The sequence below is a fragment of the Acyrthosiphon pisum genome, chromosome X, assembly GCF_005508785.2.
Source record: "Acyrthosiphon pisum isolate AL4f chromosome X, pea_aphid_22Mar2018_4r6ur, whole genome shotgun sequence".
NCBI classification, from domain to species: domain Eukaryota; kingdom Metazoa; phylum Arthropoda; class Insecta; order Hemiptera; family Aphididae; genus Acyrthosiphon; species Acyrthosiphon pisum.
The window spans coordinates 20,962,019-20,971,716 of record NC_042493.1 but is presented as its reverse complement, the minus strand read 5'-3'; positions in this window follow the sequence as shown (position 1 = coordinate 20,971,716).

Genomic DNA, 9,698 nt, shown 5'->3' with positions numbered 1-9,698 from the left:
TTTAAATTGACATTTTCTTTATAATAGTTTTATTTTCAAAATATTTCACTAATTTTTAATCTATTTATAGGCAATTGAAATAATCGACTTTTTTGATTTTTTTTTTATAAATGTTGATAAAAAAAAATTAGCTGGGACAAAATACTGAAAATTTAATAGAAGGGTCCACATATGTTGTTCTAACTCCCATTCAAAAATTATAAAAATACATAGGCACAATTTTTTTTTATAAGCATTTAAAGTTCAAATTTTGACTAAATACGTAAAAATTACGGCAATGTTCAAATAATCTTAAACAGAAATTCATAAAAGTTTTTCTTTTTAATTCTAAGATTTGGAAATTTAATACAAGGCTCCTAACATATTTTTACAATAGCAGTTGCAAAATAAAAGGAATACATTGTCACAATTTTTATTTATAAGCATTTAAAGTTCAAATTTTGACAACATATTATGTAAAAATCACGAAAATTCGTAAATTATTTTATGCTAGAAATTCATAAAAAATTTTCCTTTTATATCTAAGATTTCAAAATTTAATACAAGGCTCATAATATATTTTTACAATAGCAATTGAAAAATAAAAGAAATATATAGTCACGATTTTTTTTTTATAAGCATTTAAAGTTCAAATTTTGACTAAATACGTAAAAATTACGGCAATGTTCAAATTATCTTAGACAGAAATTCATAAAAGTTTTTCTTTTTAATTCTAAGATTTGGAAATTTAATACAAGGCTCCTAACATATTTTTACAATAGCAGTTGCAAAATAAAAGGAATACATTGTCACAATTTTTATTTATAAGCATTTAAAGTTCAAATTTATACGAAATATGTCAAAATTGCGAAAATTTGCAAGTAATTTAGTGGTTGAAAAATCGTAAAAATTTTTTCTTTTATAACTAAGTTTTTAAAATTTGGTACAAGGTTCTCCATAAGTTTTTCTTTAAAAATAATATATCCTAGACTGACAAATCATCTCCGTTCAGAATCGTTTTTCGTATACAATGATATAATATCATTGGATTCAAATTTAATTCCATCCATTACAGTAACCCACTTGTAACCTACTGTACAGCAGAGCGACATCCACGACTTACCCGCCTTTTTTTCATTTAATAATTAAAAATGATTGGTTTGTATTATTAAAAAAAATAAGACACTACGTCACCGATAAAGTTCTTCCCTATATGTTGTGAATTTGTTGCAGATACTTATGTAAGACAGTGATAACATACGCGACGCGGGTAGTACATCCTCTTAAGTGATGATTTTAATTTTGTATGGTTTCTACAACTTTTTGATTTTACAAGAAAGCAAGGGTATTCCAATAATTTTGTTAAAAGTAGGTTTTCAAAAACATTTTATCTAAGCCAATTTTGCTGAAAAATTTTTTTTCAAATTATTTCAGAAACAAATTTTTTTCAGGAAATTTTGATCCCTAAAATATTTACCCTATTTACTCAACAATCATTTCCATTACTAATTAATCATGCATTTATTGATTTATGCCCCTGTGATTATGGAAAAAAATAATAATTGATAACCCACTATGCGTTGCTAATTGCTATGGATTTACACATATAAAATAGTTGTTAAATGTCAACTGGTTTAAAACAAATTATATTTATTGACGATTCATTATTTTATTTTACCATCATTATTTACAACAATGATTTTCCTTTTTAAACTTATTTTTTAATAGTGCTTATTAATCTTATTATTGCAATTACTTTTGGAATATTTCTTATAAGAGTCAGTGAGTCTATAGTCAGTGTGCGCTGGCGTTGTTTGCCAGAAAATGCTGCACTACCGGTACTGTCTTTTCGGGGACATTGTAAACGCCGAATTCAAAATGGACTTAAAATGAGTCAAATATTTTCATGGTGTATTAAAATTGATTTGATCGAAAACTGATTTTGGTTAAAATTTTAAAGTTGGTCCACTGTATATTGGGTATTGGATGGGTCACTGAAATGGATGTGTATAACAATTGTATTTTTACCTTCCCACTTTTTGTTATATTACATGTTTGCTGTAAAATAATGCTTCCATACTAATTTAAGCATACTACTTTATTAATTATCAAATATTTTTTTATTTATGTTAAATTAGGAAAAGTTACACATTGCCATATAGATTTAAATAAGTAAGTTCTTCCATACTTTTCAAATTGTTCACTGTGTGTATTATAATACATTTAAACACATTAGAATACAAATAAAAATGTTATATAATATATCAACTCATATGTTAACTTTGATTTCCAAACATTGTATCCCAATTGCCCTGACTTCATTAATTCATATAAAGAAAAATCCATCAAATTTAAGTAACTCCTGGAAAGCAAAATTAGGTAAATAATTAATTATAACTAGTATATCAAATTATTATTTGATCCTAAGTTATTATAGTTATTCCTAATTTCCAACGATCATCTTTATATTGTTTTAAGTTGTAACTTATGTGCAATATTCTACTAATTAAATGTTTGCAGATAAAATATAGTTTTTTTATTTATTAGTTTATTACATTCAATATATGTACCGACTTCTACGCACTACTGGTGTATATGGTATATAAATCTACATTGACACAATTGCTACATATAAGTGACAATAACCTGGGTGCAGCTGTTATTATTATACAAATATATGACTGAGGATGTATTATTCTGTAGTATAAGTGATTTAATTTTCTAATTGCCGAGGAAACAAAAATTGATTGTTGTTATGATCGAAGCAACACTCGTTTGAAATTATTTTGTATGTTATGTTATAACCATGGTCAATCGACGGTGCTAAACATAAGAATGTAAATTTTACTTCATAATCAATTGAGTAAAAGTTCGTGCGCAACCGTATTTTCAAAATGTTGTACATATTTAAAAATAAATAACTATACGATGTAATGATATCTACATCATTGCGCCAACACAGCTTCATGATTCAATATCATCATAATAGGTACTATTAAATATGTTATTACCAAAAACCACAATAAATACCTGTACCCATGTACCCTGATATTATTCAAAATGTACAAAAACTATTAACAAGTAATAACCATAGGTATATATAATATATATAAATATATACATGTAAAAATGTCACTAATCTTACAAAAACATATTTTGATTATACCCATGTACCTATGCAAAATAAACAACAATTTAATATGGAACAACAAGGTATCAAAGGTCAATACTATAAGTAGAACCCCCATTTCGATATTCAGATCAGTCTGTTCATAATAACCAAAACTGCCTCATATCACACGCATCGTCTTATTTCGCTACCAAAATTATAAAGCGATTATTAACTTAACGTACTCATTTCAAATCTTATAATATCTTGCTGTGAATTATTAAAATAACTTTTATTTCAAACCAAAAATTGTACTTATTGTACTTATTTCAAGAAAACTAATATCATTAATACTCTCTTTTCAAATTCTATAATTGTTCTAGTGAAGCAACCAGGTAAGAAATTATAATAATATATACTCACACAATTCCAACAATAAGTTAATAAAGACACGCAGACTCAGGTGCATCATAAATCATTATACACTTCGTTTATAAATCTATACTCACGATCCCAATCAATCGTAATAATGATATGCTTTAAATTGGTAATAAAAGATAGGATAAAAGAAGTCGCTCTTCCAAATCCCTTTAATTATTATTCATTTAAAATAGCTAATTATACCAACTTGGTTAATATATTATTATAAGGTGAAGTTTTATTAATAGCAACGCACATGCTTATTTTTAATTCATCATAACGACGCCAGTTATGATCGGGGGTCAACCAACCTATAATAATTGCAAATGTTGTTAATTATTGGCGAATAATATGTGATTTTTAAGTAAAATACATTTGAAGTTTTTTTACCGATTACTGTTTTTGGGGGAGGGTTACCATCCCCACACAGCATTTTAATATTTCCCAACTATGGTAAAAATATTTTCAGGGAGACAATATAGTTGTCAAAATATTTGAAAAAGTTGCCTAAATAATAAGGAAATATTTTATTTATATTTTTTAGCCAAGAAGTTCACATTTGAAAAATATTTTGTAAAAAACATTAACATTATAATCCTATTTTTTCAAAAACCATTTTGATGGAAATATTATAAAAATATTAAGTCAACATTTTGTTATCATGAGAATAAAATATTTATACAATATTATTAGTCAAATATTCATTACTCAAGCACTCCAAAATATTCACAAAACATTATCATTTCCCAAATACTGTGTGGGATACCTAACAATAATAAATGTTAGAAGCGTTACAAAAATTGGCGAGAAACAAAAAAATTGCAGCCAACCCAAAAACATATTTATATGTTAAGACCAATTGTTGTTAAGTTTAAGATTAAATACCTAAAATTTCGCTGGTTTTTTATAAGTAGGTACTATTTTTTTAAACTCTGCGCATTTATCGTTACACATATACTGTAGGTACTTACGCATTTCAATAAATGACTACTTACATGGGAAGGGGATGAAATACGATTTAGGGCAAAACATGTATAATGGCAAATTACCATGTACTCATAGGCACGTTTAAAAATAAGTACTTCGAATACCCGGCCGTCTGTCTACGCATTCTAAAAATATTGTTGACATTAATTCGTAGGACGGTTTATTACTTCAACCCTTGGTAGCAGGGCTTGAGACTTTCATTCGGATCATTATTCTGATGTCACGGGATACAAGCGGGTTTAACGACGTTGCGTGAGTCATTACTGCTGAATTAATATACAAATTTCATTTCTTCTACAATATGTACCAGCGTAGTAAAGTATTAATTTTACTTTAGTAATGCTACACTAATAAAAAAATATATTTTCATAAAATTACATTTTGAACATCATTATTCACGAATACTTATGAATTCAGAGTTGTTTGTTGAACCTACCTAATTATTTACTTAAGCTGGTTACATTTTATTACATTTATGTTGTGATAGACAGTTGTGACTTGTGAATAAAAAATGAAAATTAAATAACTCAGTGTCGTATTTTCAGAACTGTTATTTTCTTCTGCGTTATAAAATATTATGTATATAGGTACCTACACTCGTTTGTCAAAACACCGTCACAGTTAAACACAAATGATAACGAATAGGTGGTACATGTGGAAAGTGAGTTTTTTGGCCTTTGGAGGTGTAATACATATGTGGCGGCCTTTTCACCGTTAATGGCGAGGAGGGGAAGGGGTACGTCTTGTAATCTAAAATTTAAAAAACATCTTAATTTAGAATCGATGGAGATGATAATGGTATATTGTACATTTATACTATCCTTAAATATTTGTACTGATATGCGATATATATAGGTATCACTAAATTGTACCTTTTATCCAACTGCTGTTTATTCATAATTAAATTTAAATACATTTTTAATATATGCAATGTAAACATGTCTTTCTGATCTTATTTCATTATGTATGCAGTTTACGCATACAACAGAGAGATGTCGCGATGACAATCAAAATTTAAACAAACAGTAGGTTACAGTGACCAAATATAGCGGTCTTGGGCATTTGGATTATGAGGACGGTTCGACGAATGAAAGACGTATATCCGCATTGTAAAAAAGAGAGATAAACACGAAAAAGTAAACCACCGACATGATTGTGCTGACTCTGTAACTCGAGCCAATCCATCCATTGTTTAAAACAACAACATTTAGTTGTAGTATGAAAGTAAACGGAGTGTCGCGTAAGTACCTAAACGTATTGTACCTACCTTGAAGAAGAGTATTGTAGTGGTCCTCCAGTCTGCAACCTAACAGAATAAGGAAACAAGTTTCGACAAAAATCTCTCGTAAAAATATCGTAAATATCGTAAGCAATCAAATATGTATATGATAAAGTGGTTCCTAAATCAAAACGAAATAAGTATAAGACGAAAAATGCACCTATTCATTATTTTATTTGTATAAATATTTTGGTAGGTCACCTATTACAATATACAATACCCAAAAAAATGCATTGCATAAGTATAACTGTGGGCATGGCCGTTTTCGACCAAAAACGTACCCTTCCCTTTTCGACCGATTCCCTTTTCGACCAAAAAATGTTTAATATACTACACAATGATTTTGTTAAGTTGGTTTCAAATAACTACTTTAAAAAGTAGTGAACCAGCAACCTAACTTAAACAGTGCTAACAAAAGTGAGTAAAATAAAATTAATTATGACAGGAGTTGTAATTATTATCATAGTTTTCTATATTTTATTGACAAAAAAATTATTTTTATAAATATTATTAAGTGTTCATTTATACATTTTCGTATTTTATACAACTTATATATTTTTAATATTTTTTTATATGTATAACATAAAGACTTATATGAAATTATTATCATTATTTATTTGTAGCCTACTAATATATTTAAAAATAACTAACAAAAATAATTTTTTCTACATAAAGGCTTATAATTATTATTTAATAATAATTTTTTGGTCGAAAAGTGAATCGGCCGAAAAGGGAAGGGTACGTTTTTGGTCGAAAAGTGTCTCGCCCATAACTGGCTCTCTTTGATTTTATATATAATTAATATCGCTAATTTACTGCCAAAACCAATACAAATTAATAATCATAAAAACCCGTGATTCTAACACGGGGTACGAGCAGGTAACGTCACAAAAATAATATTATATTATGTTATATCTTTGTGTAAGATCACTGTTTCGAAATCTCTCTTCTTTTTTTTAAAAAAAAAAAAAAACATATTCTGTGGCTATTTGGGTAACTTTTTACCTTAGTAATATTATACCGCCTGCTCGTCAAGCGTATTGTTGTAAAACGTTTTTTATTTTTTTAGACGTTTTCCAGGGGTTGTTTATTACTGTTTAAAACGTTAAATGGCTGTAAACTCTCCGGGCATACACGCGCATATAATATAACGACGTATAATGTATACACGACTGTAGCTGTTAATGTAGAAGAAAACATTCGATATACATCAGACACTGGGAACCCGCACGAAAAAAAAAAAGGGTAGGTAAATTATATAAGTACCTCATATAATAACATAATGGTCTGACAAATGGAAACGAAACAAAAAACATCGACCATGTTGTATTCGGCGCGGCGTGGGTGTAATGTGTGCGCGTCGTCCTCGGGTAATCGCCACCAAAATCAGTCCCTCTCGTTTTATTATTAATATTTTTTTTTCGATCCTAAAAACACTGTCTCATAGACGACGGTGTTGAAAAAAAATCTATATACTTCGATGGCATCAATTTAAATATACGGTTTTGAAACATACGTTTAGGTAAGTTGATACATATTATATAGTATTGTAGGTATACGTTTTGGAGGTTTTTTGAATTAATTTTATAGGTACAGTACATTTTGGATCGCGTGTACGATTTTCCTTATTGACATGATTTCAGCAGAAATAATGTTTTTTTTTGTTTATTTGTATCAAATTAGAGGTAATGGGACGGAACTACACGACCAACAATGCCACGATCGCAGTTATGCGATAAGTTTATTTTTCTGTCTAATTTTCCTCGATTGATTTTTATAAGTAGGTACCTAATAGGTATATAGAGATTATATCGATCTCGCGTCTACAGTGAATACTACTCCCAGACAAGTATAAAACATGTATGTGGTACTATAATAATATTGCTAAAATGTAATTTGTACATTTTGTACATTTTTAGCACCGACATAAACACCACTATAATTTTTAACACATAAAACCATGGATAATAAATACAAAAATCAACTTTTTATTGTTGTATAGTGCTTAGGGAAATGTATAATGTGTGGATATAGTAAGGTGGTGCTTAAAAATAAACTTTTAAAATATAATTGGGGCACCTTGTCAATTTGATCTACATGATATAAATAAGCTATAGGAAAAGTTTCAGGTGTAATGAGTTATAAAGTTGTAAAAATAAAGTTGTAAAGCTACCAACAGATAAAATAATGCTAAAATTACGCCAAAAATAGGTATAATCATTAATTTCTATAGACCGATAAAGACAACAAGAAACATATTATTTAGATAATGTGGGCACAATATTATAATCGATAATTTCTATAGACACATAAAGATAGCAAGAAACATATTTTACTACAGGCGTCTTGGTCACAAATTCATAATCAGTTGACATTGTCATCATATTCGTGTTAAATGTTCGAAACTGTTGTAACTTTTTATATTTATGTTGTGCTCAATTTATTTATTTTTAACGTTAATCTCGCAGTTACTATAGTTTATTAACACGTGTATCATGGTAACTAGTATTAATACAGCGGTTTCGACGAGACAAACGACTGAGGTATGGTAGATCGATCAGATGTCACAACATTTAATTGAAACTAAATTACCTTCAAAAAAAGAGGTAATGAGTTTATATTTCCACCATAAGAATATTATTAAAATGAATATTAGGGATTCTGCTCAGTTTACTGCTGTTGTTGTAATGACAATTTGGGATAAGGCTAGAATACCCACAAGACTTCAGAAACATATTATAAATAAAATTTAAATTATATTAATGAATGGTAAAAACTTAAAAAAAAGAAAGAAAATAAAGCAAAGCGATTCGAAGGGTTAAAAGAAAAAGAGAACAATTGGCAGAAGAATCTCGATGAGTTCTTCGATATAGCCCATGTTCATGCCTTAAATATAATTAGTATTGAGGAATATAAACAATTTCTACTTTTGTAACAGAAAGAAGGACTAGATAGTTGTTTTTATGGGACAAATAATCAATAAAATTAAAATAAACAAATATACAAATAAACAATTGTTGAATATTATACTATTTTCAATGGTGTATAGTATACATAGGCACATATATTATGATATATATATATAATATAATAATTATACATAATAATACCTACGTAATAATTATTACGTTCTTATATTCTGTTGTAATCAGTGGGGTGGCCGAAGTTAACATTTTTTCGATGCCAAGTATAATTCTCACTACAACCACCGATCAGAAAAAAAATAATCCAACCATAACCGTGCAGACTTGGAAATTCATGCGGTGACGGTGAAGAAGAATGTCGGTCCGACGACCAAAACACGAAAAGAGCAGAAGACTTCGTTGCAAATGTACATTTTATGGTACGATGTTGGACTAAGTAGAGTATACGTCATATCAGTCATAACAGAAATTATGATTTTTTTTTTTATTATTGAACCAACAGCTATCTGGATTTATTTGGAAAAATATTTTCGTTGGCTTTGAAATAGTTGTCACTTAAAAAAATAAAAATGATATTGACATTTAAAGGGGAAAAACGAAAAAAAATTTCAAATGTCATTAAATAACTTAAAACGGGTAATATATATATATAGAATAAATACACCTTTAAGCAATACTAAACACGTATTATTATTATTGTTGTATTATTTGTAAGAGTAGGTAGGTTAAGTAGGTAATTTGAAAATTGAATGACGTGATTTTCTACTCAAACCGAAATTGCGTTAACTCAGCGACGTGCAAATAAACGAGTAATTTTCAGTAGCAAACACGAAACAGCAATAAATTAAATACGGAATTCATTTACTAAATCACTGTGGAACGTGTGTAAACACAATAATTTTCATAAATAGTCGAGCTGATTATATACATTAATAAGAAAGTTGATGAACAACAATCCATTTATATATTTTTACATCACGACGTTATAATATAGGTACGA